Here is an 18,156-nt window from a genome sequence, read left to right as displayed (position 1 = left end):
TGTTGTAGGCTACACACTAAAGTGTGATAGCCTTTTCTGATCATTTGTAGTCGTTTAAAGCTGTTTTAGGTATATTTTTTTACTGTTTTTGCTCTATCTTTTCAAAAAAAAACAAAACAAAATCCTTGTTTCCCACCTTTCTAAGCTAGTATAGTCCAGTTTTCAGGCTAGTGCTGAATTCAGGGATGTGATACTAGTTTCTGAGTTGCACATACCTTACTTGGATAGAAGGAAGTTTCTCTGTTCACCTGTGAGTGAGGGGAGCTTTGAGTAACCTATATGTCCCTGGAGGAGTGGTTCCAGCCCAGAAGTTCGTAGTTTATTGGCCATTTTGGGCTAATTTCTATCTCTTTAATTTCCCTACTATAAAAACCACGTTTGCACGGTTTTGCACACCAGGCAGTGCCAGTTAGCTAAGGTTAAATTATTCCCGGCTCCACTAAGTCTCCTCTTCAGTTTTTGCCTTGAAACTAGTCTAACTCTCAACCTAAGTACTCAGAAAGCATCTTACAGCCCAGCACTTGCTCAGACCTAATAGCAAGCACTAATATACCATGACATTGATTGCCCAGCAGGGCAAGGCTATTTATTCACCCCTCACCAACCAAACAACTAAGCAGCTCACCCTACTATTCAGGCATGACCAAAGGGCAACTTCAGGTGCACTCTCCAGTCCAGCTGGTGAATCTGGGTATCCTGAGGCAATGTTACAACTGCCTCATATACTAAGACAACCCTCTCCTCCTACCACAAAACACTAACATATGCGAGAGATGCAATTATACAGCCAAACTGGAAGCTAAGTTGTCTCCACCCAAGACTGGAACAGACAGCCAAGAGGAGAAGGTTAATACTTGCACCACAACTCCAGCTGCACACAGACCTACTAAAACAGCACTGGCAAAAAATACACATAAATACACAAAATCATACTCGGAGGCTCTAAATAAAAACATGCAAAAGCATCAGAGACCTCCAAAGCAGACACCCAAACAACCTGCACTTCCCATCACAAATCAGACAACACATAAAGCACAAAATCAGTGTGCCGCACAATCACAGCCCTTATGGCAAAATAACATACTTAACACACTAGTAATAGGTGACTCAATAGTCGGGCACACTGATGTCCCACTCACTAGGCTGGACAAGCAGAAGGTTACTGTTAGCTGCCTGTCGGGAGCCAGAATCCGCCACATAACACAAGCACTCAGGTCACTCCAGAACAAGTACAAATATGACTCTGTCATTGTTCAAGTTGGTGTGAATGACCTGAGACGTACCTCCCTGGACTGCATGAAAAGAGACATGGAAGAGCTCTCTGATCATGTAGCCCAGGCTGGTATGACCCTGACCCTGAGTAGCATCCTGCCCTCACAAAGAATGATACCTCAGTATAAAGAAAAAAATGATCAATTTCAACAATTGGCTAAGCTTCTGATGTCATTCAAAGGGGATCCAGTGTCTGTCAGCCTGGGACAACATGCTCGACAAGCCTCATTGCTTCACAAGAGATGGCTTGTACCTGTCACCCCTAGGCTTTTGAATACTGGCCAAGGCTCTTGCTGCCCCCATAGTGCCTTTTATAAGCAAGGCTCAAAAGTCAAACCCACCTCCGTAAACAGCACAATTAACAAAAATCTGGGGGTTATGCTACTCAACGCCAGGAGTTTAAATCTCAAAATGCACGCGCTCGAAGCACTCCTCAGTATGGAGAACATCGACATCTGTGCAGTAACTGAAACCTGGTTCAAGGCTCCAGAGAACACCCCAGCACTACCGGGCTACAACTCATACCACACGTTTTGGCCACAGAACATGGACCGAAACACAAAAGGAGGGGGTGTATCCATTTTCATCAAGGATACCTACACCTCCAGGTTAGTGGCACAGCATGATACCTCTGAGATCATCCATGTGCAACTAACATCGGGCAAATCTGCAGTGCAAATTGTGGCCTGCTATAGATCACCCTCCATGACCCAGTACCACCACTCCACCTTTCTGGAGACACTGGAAAACATATAGGTCCTTCCAAACACCCTGATATTGGGCGATTTCAATTACCCTACCATTCACTGGGAAAACTACTCAAGTACAAATTCCCAGGCCCAGCGCTTCCTGGAATTCATCAACTCAAACGCCATGGATCAGCTGGTAAACTTCCCTACCAGAGGTGAAAACATATTGGACCTGGTCATCACCAACATGGGCGACAGGTGTTCCACACTGGAGGGCAACCAGTCACTGGTTAGATCAGACCATAAACTAATCACTCTGGATGTCCACACCCCACCACCATCCCCAACTAAGGAAACCACAGTAAAAAACTTTTCTAAAGCAAACTTCACCTTACTTAAGACAGAGGTGGTAAGTTTCACACCCCCACACTAAAGGATAATGCTGCCCAAGATATAGAAACCTTTACAAATGCACTCTATGAGCACCTACAAGGAAGCATGGATCGTGCCATCCCTAGCAAAACCAAGACTCACTCCTCTAAGAGAAGAAAAACAGTTTGGTGGACCCCTGCAATAAACAGGCTGTACAACAGAAGGAGGAAACTAGTTCAGAAAAAAAGCAAATTCCAAGAAGGAAAGACATCCCTGATCAGTATCAGTAAGAACCTGAGGTCCCTCATGAAATCATAGTTTCATAGTTTCATAGTTTAGTACTAGGCTATCTGCCCTGGGGCATTTGTAAGCCTAGCCATAGTGATGTGGCTTTCGCCACCCCATGAAATGGTACAAAAATGCACAGAATAGATTTAGAATACTGTGCCTCTGTCTAGTAGTGACACAGTGTACGTCCCCTTATATAATAGAATTAGTTTACTGTGCCCCTGTCTAGTAGTGACATAGATGTGACCCCTGGGGTAAACTTACGATCTCCCATCCACTCATCAAGATTTCTCTTGAAGAGAGTTAGTGAGGGGCTCTGCCTAACATGAACTGGGATTCTGTTCCAGAGCATGGGAAGCCTCTGGGTTATGAATCTATCCCTCTAGCATGTCCTATTCATACTTGTGCCGAGGTTTAAGTCTTTAGCTCTCGTGGTTCTGATGAATTTGGATTTTTTGAGGTGGAGCATGTCCATCAGTTCCTGATTGGACATGGCCTTGTACGTCAGGCACAGATCACCTCTGAGCAGATGGTATGCTACTGAACAGAGCTGGAGTTTCTTTAGTCTGGCAGAATAAGACATATGTTGGAGACCCTTGATCCTCTTGGTGAGGTACTTTTGTGGTCTCTCCAGCTGTTGCAAATGCCGGGTGAGGTACATACCAAATGGGGCATTGTACTCAATCATGGGTCTGATGAGGGAGGAGTATAGGGGTACAATGACATCCTTGGATCTGGATGTGAATCCCTTCATGATAAGGTGTGCAAGGTAGAATGTCTTTCTAACCACTTTGGCAACGTGGGTGTCAAATGAGAGGTCGCTGTCGACTTGGGTCCCTAGGTCTCTGATTACTTTTTCCGTACTCAGTGGGTTGCTGTCTATGTGATAATTTGTGGGTACTTTGTTTTTCCCAAAGGGATGACTATACATTTTTTGGCATTTAGTTTAAGGCCATGACTCCGGCACCAGTTGTCCATTTCTGTGAGGCCTTTTTGTAGGATGTATGTGTCTGCTGGTGTATCAACTATGGCGCCTAGTTTGCAGTCATCTGCGAACTTTGTCAGCCACAACCCTCCCATGTTTGCTTTAACATCTGAGAAATAAATGCTGAACAAGAGGGGTCCCAGGACAGATCCCTGTGGGACACCACTTGTGACTGGCTTTGAGTCTGACATTGCTCCAGTGATTTTAACTTTATGGGTTCTGTCCTTTAGCCAGTTTGCAACCCATCTAGTGACATAAGGGTTTACATTTAAGCTGTTGAGCTTATCTATGATGCCTGAGTGGGGTATTGTGTCGAAGGCCTTAGCCAAGTCCAGGTAGGCTATATGGACTACTTTGCCCTCATCAATGGCTCTAGTGACTGTTTCGAAAAAGTCAACCAGGTTCAAAAGGCAGGATCTGCCCTTTACAAAGCCGAACTGGGTGGGATCAAGTGTCTGTAGGTACCCAATGTCTCTTTTTATGAGTTCCATAATGATTCTTTCCATAGCCTTGCAGACCAGGCTGGTTATGCTTATGGGGCGGTAGTTCCCAGGGTCTGTACAGGTACCCCCTTTGTGGAGTGGGACCACTGTTGCTGTACGCCAGTGTTCAGGTACATATCCTGTAGTAAGGCTAAGGTTAAATAGCATTTTTATGTGCGGGTTTAGCTCCTCTTGGAGTTCACGTAGCACGCAACCCGGGATACCGTCAGGTCCCATTGATGCTGTGTTTTTAGCTTTGCTGAGGGCGGCTCTCACCTGGACATCTGAGATGACAGGGAGATTACATTCAGCTGGGATAAGTATTTCTTCTTTTGGGGGTGAGGGAGGGAGAAATTTGCATTGAACCTGTCAGCCAGAATGTTGGCAATATCTGTGGGTTCAGTGCATTTTTTGTTGTTGTGAACTAACTCTGAGCATATCTGAGGGTTTCCGCCCAGGTTTCTAACATAGCTGAAGAAGGCTTTGTGGTTATCTTTAGTGTCCTTAGCGATTTTTCTCTCAAAGTTGGCCTTGGATGTTTTTATGAGAGAACGTAGTTTTCTGCTAGTGTTGATCAGAGATGTCTTCCCTTTATGGGATTTTGCTCTGTCATGCAGTAGCTTCCTTCTTTGTTATACAATTTGTTAATGGCTGAGGTCCACCAGACAGGACGCTTGCCTTTGGTGGAGAGGGACTTGGATTTATTTGGAATTGCATGATCCATGCATTCTTGGAGATGTCCATAGAAAGCATTTGTGAAGGATTCAGCATTGTGGGATGTGGTATCCACTGGCCCAGTGGGCTTAAAGGATACCATCTCAGTCTTAAGAAGAGTGAAGTCTGCTTTTGAGAAGTTTTTCACTGTGGTCTTTTGTGCTGGGGTGGAGGTGGGATATGTATATCCAGGGTGATTAGTTTGTGGTCAGATCTCACTAGTGAGGGGTATACCTCCGGTGTGGAGCATTTTGTCCCCATGTTTGTGATGATCAGGTCTAGTATGTTATCTTCCCTAATGGGAGAGGTGACTAGTTGTTCCAGTGCATTTGAATTTATGAATTCCAGGAACCTTTGGGCTAGGGTGTTAGGGCTAGAATAATGTACCCAATCTATGTTAGGGTAGTTGAAGTCTCCCAGTATGATGGTATTTTGTGATACATTCATATCCTCCAATGTCTTCAGGAAGGCTGAGTGGGGTTCCTGAGATTGGGAGGGTGGTCTGTAACATGCTACCAGTTGTATAGCAGTTTTGCCTATGGTTAGTTGCACCTGTATGGTCTCCGATGCTTCATGTGTTGCTACTAACCTGGAGGTGTGGGTGTCCTTGATGAATATGGACACTCCCCCTCCCTTTGTGGTTCGGCCCGGGTTTTGGGGCCAAAAAGCATGATACGAGGTATAGCCTGGTAGTGCTGGGGTGCTCTCAGGAGCCTTGAACCAGGTTTCATTTACTGCACAGACGTCGATGTTCTCCATACTGAGGAGTGCATCGAGTGCCTGCATCTTGAGATTTAGACTTCTGGCGTTGAGCAGCATTACCCTTAGTTTTTTTCCATTTTTGTTTTCTAAGGAGGTGGGTTTGTCTTTTGAGCCTTGCCTAAAAAAGGCACTATGGGGGTGGCAAGAGCATTAGCCAATATCCGGAAGCCCAGTGGTGACAGGTGCAAGCCGTCCCTTGCGAAGCAGCGTGGCTTGTCCAACATGTCATCCCAAGCAGACAGACATTGGATCCCCTTAGAATGACACCAGTACTTGAGCCAATTATTAAAGCTGATCATCTTGTCTTTGTATTGTATTGTAAGGCTAACTTCGAAAGAAAAATAGCCAAGGATCCAAAAGATAACCACAAAGCCTTCTTTAGATATGTTAAGACTCTAAGTAGCAACTCACAGACATGCACTGAACTAGTGCAAAATAGCACAAAATATACTGAATCTACTGATATTGCCAACATCCTGGCAGATAGATTCAGTGCAAACTTCACCCCCCTCTTGCTTCCAAAAGGGCCCACAACAATACCAGAAAAGTGTAGTGTCCCAAAAATCACAGACGCACAGGTGAAAACAGCCCTTTCAAAAGCCAAAACCACAGCGTCAATGGGACCAGATGGTGTCCCAGGCTGCGTCTTGCACGAACTACAGAACGAACTAACCCCTCACCTAAACATGCTATTCAACCTCAGCCTCTCCACAGGCTACGTGCCCATAGAATGGCACATAGCAACGGTTATTCCATTCCACAAAGGAAGGACCACAACTGACCCTGGTAACTATCACCCCATAAGCCTGACTAGCCTTGTCTGCAAGGCTATGGAGCGCATCATCATGGAACTCATTAACAAAGACATGGGGAACCCAAACACTTGACCCGACCCAGTTTGGCTTTGTTAAGGGCAGATCATGCCTACTAAACCTGGTTGACTTCTTTGAGACAGTCATCAAGGCCATAGACGAGGGAAATGTGGTTCACACAGCCTACCTTGACCTCACCAAGGCTTTCGACACCATTCCCCACTCGGGTATTACAGAAAAACTCACCAGCCTGAACATAAACCCCTATGTCATGAGATGGGTTGCCAACTGGCTTACAGACAGAACTCACACAGTAAGAATAGTGGGCTCCAGGTCCGACTCTAAACCAGTCACAAGTGGTGTCCCACAAAGCTCGGTCCTGGGACCCCTACTGTTCAGCATATACTTCTCAGAAGTACAGGCAAACACAGGAGGACTATGGCTAACCAAGTTCACTGATGACTGCAAACTGGGAGCCATAATTGACTCTCTGGCTGACACGGACATCCTTCAAAAGAGCCTTACTGAGATGGACACCTGGTGTCAAAGTCATGGCCTCAAGCTAAATGCCAAAAAATGCATAATCATCTCGTTTGGGAAAAACAAAACACCCATGAATTACCACATAGGTGGCAGCCCCCTTAATACAGAAGAGGTAATAAGAGATCTGGGGACCCAGGCAGATAGTAATCTCTCCTTTGACAATCATATTGCCAAAGTAGTTAGGAAATCCTTCTATGTGGCCCATCTAATTACTAAAGGGTTCACATCTAGAAATAAAGAGGTTACAGTGCCCCTCTACTCATCACTCATTAGACCCATCATAGAGTACAATGCCCCATTTGGGATGTACCTCACAAGACACTTCCAACAGCTGTAAAGACCACAAAAGTACCTCACCAAGAGGATTACTGGTCTCAAACATATGTCCTATGCAGCCCAACTGAAAAAACTCCGGCTGTACTCAGTGACATATCGCTTACTCAGAGGTGATCTCTGCCTGACTTACAAAGCCATGTCCAACTCAGAATTGATGGATATGCTGCACCTAAAGAAATCCAAGTCACTATGAGCCACGCACTCTAGTGAGCTAAACCTCACCACAACAATAAATAGAACATGCTGGAGGGATAGATTCCTGTCACAGAGACTCCCCATTCTTTGGAACAAAATTCCAAATTACATCAGGCAGAGCCCCTCACTAACACTCTTCAAGAGAAACCTTGACGAGTGGATGGGTAACAGAAAATACACCCCTGGGATCACTTCATTGGCTCTGCTTGACAGAGGATCAGTTAATTAATCAATGGGGTAGCAAAAGCTGACACACTCTGGCTAGGCTTATAAATGCCATCAGACAGATAGCCTAGTACCTACCTATGAACCTATAAATAAGAAAGTGAAATGTTGGTTTAAATCTTTTTAGGGGTGGTTTATATTAATTGACTGCAATTAATCATGTAACTAATTTGCTGGTTTTTGATATAAATGTGTGCAATGGATGTTTTTCATCTGCTGTGAGAAAGAGTTGATGCAACTCGAAAGCCTTGCTTTTTACATTCTGCCTTCTGAATAAACTGTGAACGACTGAGTTCCAATTACTAAGGAACAAAAGGAATCATGGAAAGTTCAGGGCTACTGAGCATTGTGACCATTACGCCTTCCTAGTTCCTATCCTTGACTGTACCTCCTATCTCACTGAAGGGTACTCCAGTCAAACCCAGGGTGAATTATGAATATGCATCCAATTATCTAGGTCCTGCTGAAAGTAGGTAAGTGAGACAATGAGTAATGAATCTGTCTCTGCAACTTGTTTTACTGAGCTACTGAAGCAGGTTTACATCCTTTGTTCTGGTGTTTGGGTGACTGATTTATGACAGTACACGAGGACCTGGACTACTGTGTCCCTGATGATTTGGAAAGAGAGGCATAGGTCTCCTCTGAGGAGCCTGTAAGACACAGAAAAAAGTAACAAGGCTTCCTGCCTTTTATAGTAGCTTATGGATTTTAAGCCTGTGATCCTCTTTATTAGAAACTTCAGGGGTCCTTCAAATTGTTTTGATAAATCTAATAAGATACATCCCAAAGACGACATTGTATTTTGTAATTGTTCTAATCAGGGAACAGTAACATCTTTAGATCTTGAATGATATTCCCTTGACATACAGCAGTCTATGTGTAGACAAATTTCTTGTTAACCATTGCTACATGGTGATGAAAGGAGAGAGAATTATCAACTCAAGTTCCGAGGCCTCTAAATACTTTTTCATTTTTAAAGTGGGTATTCCCAATGATATATGCTGGCAGAATAGTTTGTTTGCCAAATGAGATAATGTTGCATTTTTTTAGGATTTAGTTTTAACCCATTTTCAAAACCCTAGGCAATTATAAGTGTAAGTTCTTGGTGGAAGACTTCTTTGTTGGAGAGGTATTTGACAATGACTCTTTTTGCACTCATCTGCAGACTTGGTTAATCATAGGTCTTGTTTTTTTTTCTCTGCAAGTCAGAAAAAAGTAAATACCAATCAAACATGGTTTCAGCACTCAGCCCTGTGGGACAACACTAGTAAAATTCATACTGTCTGATACTAGCCCTGCCACCTGTACCACGTGGGTCTCTTTTTATCTAATTTGCTGTCCATCTTACGACATAGGGGTCTATTTGTAACATATTTAGATTATTATGTTAGCATAGAAGATAGTGTCAAATGCCTTGGCCACGTCAGTGTAGATTGTATGTACAGTGTGACCACTCTCAACAGCTTCTGTTACCTTTTTGAAGAAATTTACCAGTTTCATTAGAAAATCAAATTATCATGGATCTAGCCTGATGAGACTTTGATGTCTATGTTAATCAAATCTGTTATAATATGATCTGTGGCCTTACATATGACACTCGTAAGGCTGATGGGCCTGTAGTTTCTAATGCCAGTAATACAGTCACTTTTGTGGACTGGAATGAACAGTGCTGAACTCCATACTCTTGGGACTAAACCCATAGCCAGATTAATGTTAAACAAATTGTAGAGAGGTTTTGACAGGGCATGTTTAGTACAATTTAACAAAAAGCCTGATATCTTATCTGATCTCATGGAGGAAGTCTTCTTACTCTTAGCCAGGACATTCAGTTCATGTTCTTTAGTCAAAATAGATCGTTTGAGAGATATGGGGATCAGAGGGCTTTCAATAATCATTTCAGAAATGAAATTTGCACTACGTTTATTTGCCAGTATATTGAATGTTTTTAGTATGAGCCCTGTACATTGTTAAGTGTTGTTTCTTAATTTTCTAACATAACTAAAGAAGGATTTGCAATCATACTTGTCAATGTTTTAGCAAAAGAAATCTCGACACAGCCAAAAATAAAGGGGGAACAAAGGCCCAAAAATAGAGACAAATTTTAAATATTGCTCTTTTTAACTTAAAAAGTTGCTAAAATAAAAGCATACATTTTCTGAAGGAACAGAAATCTGAAACTTAAATGTCTGCCATTGTTTAGTGACTTCAATCCTCTGTGAATTGCCAGAAAACCACACATTTTATGAGAAACAGACTTAAAATACAAGTAAGAAATGTTGACATTCTATGAAAATCTTCACAGCTGAGAGGTATGTCTGCAATTATCACAGACAGTTGAGAAGAACTGTGCACTTGAAGTCCTTGAATTGTAATATAATGCTTCAGTGGGTTTAGACAGTTTGAGGAAAAGGTTACTAGCTAGTGCAGGTCCTGTTCCATGAAAAGAGCTCACATAGATGGTACAAAGCTACCTTATACCTCCCATACTTTTCGTCTCCACTTTCATTTCTTTATCTCTTGTTGGATGTGTACTTGTGGTAGATAAAGCACAGTTCTAAACAACACTTGTAATATATGGTGAATAAACCCCCAGGAATATTTTGTAACTGTACAAGCAAGTGTTTAGCAGATCCAAATAAACGTGGTTATCTAAAATATTACAAAAGCAGCTTAATGAAAATTTATGTTAAGAAAACCATAGACTGAGAAATACTTACACATTATAAAGTTGTATCAGTAAATTAGCCTTTGCAGCAGTGGAAGGATTTGGGATGTTTTACTGTTACAGTGATATTCCCTTGAAAGTACGGTACTACGGTAAGTATTGTAAGTACATTATACAAATGTTCGACCTTCTTTGCAGAGGATCATTGTAACAGTAAATCATAACACATGAGATGATTCCCAAGAAGCACAACATTACCACAGTAGGTAAAGACTTATGGTAACAAGTGCATCACAGAAATTATGTCTCATGTTTTGCATGCTGACAGTCCACTACATGTTAGCTTTGCATGAAGGTAAGGCTAGTATGCATGTTATAGATATGCAAGCTATTCTTAGGGACCATATCTCCTTCACATGAACCTCCATTTTTTCTATATTGGTGATAAGCTTTAATCCATATTCAAACAATACAAAAACAGTAAAAAATGTCATTTAAAAGCACTGTAGAGGTATTTCTTCCTGGTACCTCATTCATATAGATTAACAAAGGGATAACAGAGAAATTAGAAGTGGTAGTAGTAGTCTGTGTATGACTAGAATGAGCACTAATACATTATCCTATCATTCAAAGTAAAATTAAACAATTGGTGACTTCACAGCAAAACACAATTAAACAACCAGATGAGAAAATAAAAAATAAGTCCTTAAGGTGAAAAAGAATGAGATAAAATATAACAATGTAAATTAATACATGACTAAAAGATAATTCAGTGTAAAAGTGCTATCCATTTCAAATATATTCCAGGAATTCATTAAAATTTCATGCATGAACTATATGGCTCATTCTAAAAATAAACCTCATGGTTGGCTAATTTACAAGTTTACTGACTTGCCTTTACTACTGCAATGAGCAGATCACGGTTGATCTGCACATTATAGTAGCTGACTGCCATTCATGTAGGCAGTTGAATCCTAACCCAGGTCACTCTCTCACTCACATGTACACAAAGCAAAATACACCCACATGCAAAACCATAAACACAGACACACCAGACCTTGAACCTGTCACTACCCTTCCGTGGTTCCCCCACCCCCATAATACTTTACTGTCATTACAGCACTTATGTATTAAGACCTACTGTCTAGTGTATCCCCCCACCTTGATCCCCATTAAGATGTCAGTGTCATTACTGCACTTTAAAGAGTCATCCCTGGTGGTTTGGTAGTTTCCCTTACAGCAACTCTTTATCCTTATGAAGTGTGTGCCACTACACCACATAACCCAGGTATCCAATGGTTCTCACCAACCCTCCTGATCCCCATACTTATGGCACTTAAGAGTGTGTCTGGTGGATCCCCCAGCCCAATTATGCTGGTCTGTGTCTTAGGGCACTTTATGGAGTAATCTGTGTTTTCTACAATATCCTCCCACCCTCAGTCCCCATTGTAACTGTAGTGCCAGTAGCACTTCACAGATATTTCCCTGGTATCTGCTGTATCTTTCCACCCTCCTATGCTGATGAGATGAAAAAGAAAAGACCAAAAACCAGGGAGACGGATGAATCTTGAAGATAGCTCTTTTTCACCTTTAAGCTTATTTTTTAGTTAGCAAATATCTCTCCCCTTGAATGCCTCAGTTGCAGTCGACATGGGAGTGGGGCCAGAAATTTTCAGTGCTGCACTTTTTCATGTTGCAGGATTGTAGAGCATGGTGTAAGGGTGCTTGATGAATAGCAAAAAGGTACCGGAAAGTGCACACAGCCATTTACATGTTGCATGACCTTTAGAAATTCAGCCCTATATTTAGGCCTCTGAGAGCTAATGTATGAAATTGTAAAATTTACATAGTGTCGTTGTATTCCAGGTATGGTTTGACTAGAACATTATTACTTCCAGTGCGATGGAACTGAAATAGTACTGTGATAGAGATTCCTGATATATTACTGCTATGATTTTCAAAAAAATGCAGTACTACAGGACTGTGGTAAGTTTTGTTCATAATTTCCCTTATATGCTCCTATATCTTCTCTTTGACTCCATGTTCAAAATGCATTACCTTCATGTTATACCTGGGCACACTGTCACTGAATGACCAGATGTCAGCCATCATGCAATCTTTTGTGTTTTCACTCACAGGATGCTGCACTTTTTACCACCAGAATACCATGCTGTCATTTTGCACATCTTGGCTTTATTATGTCATGACTGTGTTAAGTCTCTGTATCTAGGACCTTTGGACTGTGAACTTGATTGTCTGCATCTAGTTAAAAGCTCTGGCCCAGCAGCTAGTGGGCACATCTGGAAGCTCTGACCCAGGAGCTACTTGTCTGATCACACCTCATCTACACAGCTCTCATCCTTACACATATGGATACGCTATATGAAAAGAGACACAGGCACCTTGCTGTTGTGCTTGGACCCTCTTCTGTACCTCCCAGAGACTGCTGATATTCTGAGCATGTGGCTTGTATTTTTTGGAAATTGTCCCTTTCTTCACTTTTGGTGTGCATTTTATGAGAGGTTTTGGGAGACCTCTCCCTCAGTGCTAAGCAGTGTTAAGAACTACTTAAAGTTTAAATATTCTGGCTAGACCTTAATTAGCCTTTATGTCATCTATGTTAACCTAATTGTAATTAAGTTATCTTCTTGTCTTGTCACACATGTATCATTTCAGTATATTTTTCACTTATCACATTTTATCCTTTGTACTGATGTTAAAGTAACCCGCGGCCGTTGTTACCTCACAACAAGAGGTTCTCCCGTTCGATTCTTGGCTTGGCTTGGGAGTGCCTTCTGTGTGGAGTCTGCATGTCCTCCCCGTGGTTGGGTAGCATTCGAAAGACATGCATGCGCAAATGGGCATGCCTTCGTTGAAGGTCGGGCATCGAGCTGGCACCTTGGCGTTTCGTAAAAATCTACTGCCTATCATTAGCAGACCGGAGTTCCGCTGTGGCGACCCCTTACCGGGAAAAAGCCGAAAGACAAACAACAACAACAACTGATGTTAACGAAACCCGAAATTAAATATGCTAGGGAGACAGATAATGAGTGTTAGCTGGAGTAAAATGTACATTATAAAATTTTCTTGTATATGTGTGCCATATTTGTCAAGAAAAAAGGCAGTACAGTGAGATGGCCATGTCCAATATCTGGTAAGTCATACGCAGATGTTGTTATTGAGTCTTAGAGTGGCAAAAGGTTTATTCACTCTAGTAACAATCAGTTTGGTATAAGTACCCAGAATGTGAAGGGAAAGGCCTTTACTTTGATATCTTGTGCAGAAGACTGATAGATAATAGGTGATCAGAGAGTAGTGCAAGAAACACAATCTAATAGTGTTGTCTTTTAGACACTAACTGAAGTGAAGCAGTCTGTAAATTTTGATCTGCTAATGAAAGCTTAGCATTACCTTTGATAGTTCAGCAGAATGTTCTTTGCAAGAAATATTTATATATATATATATATATATATATATATATATATATATATATATATATCTACTTTTATATATTTCCTACAAGTGCGGTTTCCACAGGAAATTGTCTGTCTGATATGAACATCAGAAGTTAATATGAGATGAAATGACTGTTGTGCTAAATTGATGTATCTTGACTGAACATTGTGGTAGGCTGAAGTGGTATAGATAATTAAGGAAGGCAAACCTGTTTGCACTAAGATTGGTAAGGCAGTCTTGCACTGTCATTTGTTCTTGTGTAAACTACTTCATACCATGTGACTAAGACTTCTGTTACTAAAGACTACTGATCTTTTATGGTTGTACAAAGTCAGATGATGTGAACAGAATGTATTTTATACTAGAACGAAGACTGAACTTAAATGCAGAAGCTCTTTTGTTAATATATCAGTATGGTCTCATATAAAATGGCAGTCATGCAGCAGGAAATTAACTGAACAAAACCCATTATGGCACCAGTAAAAGTTCTCATCTTTCCATTACATATACACACATATAACAGTTTTTGGAAGATACCATTGTTAGTCCTTGTAGGGGTCTTGAAGTTTTGTATATTACATTACAGGTTCATAGGTAAGTATTAGCTAGCTGCCCTCATGGACCATTATAAGCCTATCCAATTTCCCTTTTGCGCTTGAAATAGCCAATCCCATTTGGATATAGATTGGCCTTACCCATCTCATGATCGATAATCATATATTTTTCCTAATGATGTTTGTCTTTCGGCTTTTCCCGGTTAGAGGTCGCCACAGCGGAACTCTGGTCCGCTAATGATTGGCGGTAGGTTTTTATGGTGCCGAGTTGCCAGCTCGACGCCCAACCTTCAAGGAAGGCATGCCCATTCACACATGTCTTTCGGAATGCCACTCAACCGTGGGGAGGACATGCAAACTCCACACAAAAGGCACTCCCCGCACTCCAGCCGAGAATCGAATGGGAGAACCTCTTGCTGTGAGGCAACAATGCTACCGCTGCACCACCGCAGATTTTTAACTGGAATCATGTCATAGATAATTGTAGGGGACACATGCATGGGATGAAGCATTCAGGAGCTGCATCTGTCCATTAGTAGTACAGGGGGCATTCCTGGGTTACGTTTTCTGTTTCTCATCCACAGATCTAAGTTGAACTTGAATATGGACAGAATATTGAAGCATTCTTTGGCAAATTTGAATTTGAAGTGATAACTAGCCCTTCTTTCTGTCTAGGAAATACACAAACTTGAATTTCATTATTGCTGAATTAGTAAGATCTTTTATTTAATTCATTTAGGTAGACTAGATAATGACAAGGTTTTTAAAACAATGGTTGTCTTTAGTATAGTAATAGTGCTTGAATCAGGTTTGCTTTGATGTGTTTTTTCTTCACCCAAAACTTTTATACCCAATTAAAGGAAGAAAGTCATAGAACTTACTTAAGTGCGGGCATTGAACCAGTATTTATCTTTCATACTGTATTTTGATAAATGCTGAACTATATGTGCAATGCTGGTCTATGAAATATGTGGCGATACATAAGCATTGCTAAGAAGCTTTAATATAATGTTAATTGATAGAGTATCACCAAAGAGCTAAGCTATAATTCCTCTGCCAAAAGAAAACTGTCTGTTACTTGCTGAGATCCTAATTTTCAAAGACCTTGGAGGCATAATGTGAAGAATTTAGAGGAAGCCCAGTCTTTTAAATGGAACAAATTATAGAATATACTTGATTATGTACCTTACCGTTTTAGAACTCTGTATAACTAGTTCTAGAAAGAACACCATCAATATTGACAACAGGAAATGAAGTCCACAATACATTGTAGTTTTCAGGTTGATATAAAAACATTTTTCCTGATATATACAATAGTTATATTTGGCCAAATTCCAAAAGACTTGCTTCCTCTTGGTGCAAATGATTTGCTCTAGAGTAAGGACTATCTAGAAAGCTTACACTGGCCTAAGTTACTTACACCAAGAACAAGTCTTTTGGAATCTGGCCCATATAGTGTATTATCGTGGGACTCCAGAAAAGAAAATACAAAGAGGAGAACTGTCTTACTCAACTTGATAAGATGTGGGAATGTTTCACTTCTTTTCACTGCATTTGTACCTTCAAATGTCAGTATAAATTTCCATTACTCACATATTGTGGGCATTCAGAAAAATAAAAATAGTGCTATATTGGCAATGCAGCACTGCCCAGTAGCATGATGGCAATATTCTGTGCCTTAGAGCCATGATAAGGCCATGATGACTAACATCTCATTAACAGCTCATCCAGACTGCAACTTTCATGCACCTAGATATGCACATAGACACATAGACACGTATACATATAAACACACACACATACGCATGCACACACACACACACACACACACACACACACACACACACACACACACACACACACACACACACACACACACACACAAACCTGCCATAGCACCCTATCCTTCCACACTGAAGTGAATTGATGTATACCATTAATAAACACAAAACACAAGCTATTAGTAAGACATTGCCTGGGCACCTTTCAAAAAGTAATAACCACTATACTGCAGAAATATTAATACTTCCATACGTTGTGTCACTAAGAAATAGCACTACAGAAGCAATGGTGTTCACATAACAAAAAGTCAGTTGTAATAAAAATACAAGGGGTACTTTATAAATGCCTAGCTTTACATGTAGCAGTTTTAATAACTTTATGTTTTTTGTTATTTATAGTGACTATTTTGGTTGAAGAGGTAATGATTTGGAAGCTAAGCTAACGTATTTAGAAATAATATGGCAACTAATGCTCATTACTAGTCACCAACCAGGGATTAATGAATGCTTCGGTATTAAATGTGTTCCTAAGCTGCGTCCATTGAGATGGGAGAGATATGTTATTTTAAAAGCATTGCTCCAGAAATAGTGGTTGCTACATTTGCCTCATATAGGAAAGGTCTTTCATTTAATTCTGTCATTTTTATACTTAAACTTTCAAAATTCAGCACCTTTTGATATTTATGAGCAACACGCATAATGCAAGTGCTGCTGTTTCTGCAGAAGGCAAAAGTACCTCTTATTTATTTATTTATTTAGTTATTTTACATTTGTTTACCAGGATAGTCCAACTGGATACATGTCTATTTTCAGCGGAGGCCCGGGGAGAAAAGCTCCAAATAGACAAACTTACATAGATTACACAAGAAGTTGGATAACATTAGAAAATATAAAACAAAGTGATTATGTACAATGGTTTAGTAGTGTTCCCTAGTAGGGACTCACAATTCTCATGGACATATACAATTAAAAGCAAGAGATGTCAGATTGGATATAGAGCTTGGTGACGTATTTGCATGTTATGATATTTACAGATTATGCTTTCAGTTTATAACTTAATCAGGGTTGGTACATGGACAAAGCCAGTTCACTTTGAGATACTGTTTGATTTTTTTTTTTTTTTTTGCAGAGACTTTTGGAGGATTGTAGGGTTATATAGTTTGGCAACATATTCCAGATTTTGCCAACAAAGTTGGCAAACAGGGATTCACCAGCAGAGTTATTAGCTTTGTGGGTTTGGACCAGTAGTTTGTTGGCTGAACATGGGGATCTCAGGTTGGTATATGGCTTAATAATATTTATAAGTGAGGGGGTATCCTCAGGGTGGTACAGAATTTTGTGCGCTGTCAAGAGCTGATTGAATTGAATTAAGCTGGGCAGTTCTAGCCACTCTAGTTGTTTCAGGTTCTGACAGTGGTGGGTTCTATAGGTGGAGCCAGTGGCGAATCTGGCAATATGGTTGTAGCTATGAGACAGCTTACCTAGTTTGGATTTGTTGAGGTTTGAGAGTACAGGCGAGGCATATAAAAAAGTAGAGAGTAGGTATGACCGGGAGATTGCAGTCCTAGCCATTGGGGTTAAAAATGTCTTGTTTCTATACAGTGATCCAAGCTTCTTATTGATGGTCTGTATGGTTTTGTTGACATGTAGTTCAAATTTGAGATTATTGTCTATGATAACCCTTAGATGTTTGGTGTATTGATCTGGGGAGATAGTGGTACCATTGTTAGATGTGACAGACAATGAAAGTGTGACAGTTCTACTAGTGTGGGTGAAGAGTAGAAGTTTAGTTTTATTGGGGTTCAGCAGTAAGCGTTGGTTGGTGAGCCAGTTCTCAATAGTGTTAAATGTATTTTGGGTTAGGATTTGCAGTTCGGATGGGGAGGTAGCTGAGCAGGTCAGAATAGAATCATCTGCATATTGAATACAGGTAGCTTTAAGTATAGCAGTGTGAAGGTTGTTGATAAAAATAGAGAAGAGTAGAGGAGCTGGTATGGAGCCTTGAGGGACACCAAGTGTGAAGGG

The sequence above is a fragment of the Protopterus annectens genome, chromosome 17.part0 (genome assembly GCF_019279795.1).
Source record: "Protopterus annectens isolate FY-2018-M chromosome 17.part0, PAN1.0, whole genome shotgun sequence".
NCBI classification, from domain to species: domain Eukaryota; kingdom Metazoa; phylum Chordata; order Ceratodontiformes; family Protopteridae; genus Protopterus; species Protopterus annectens.
This window is presented reverse-complemented; position numbering follows the sequence as displayed.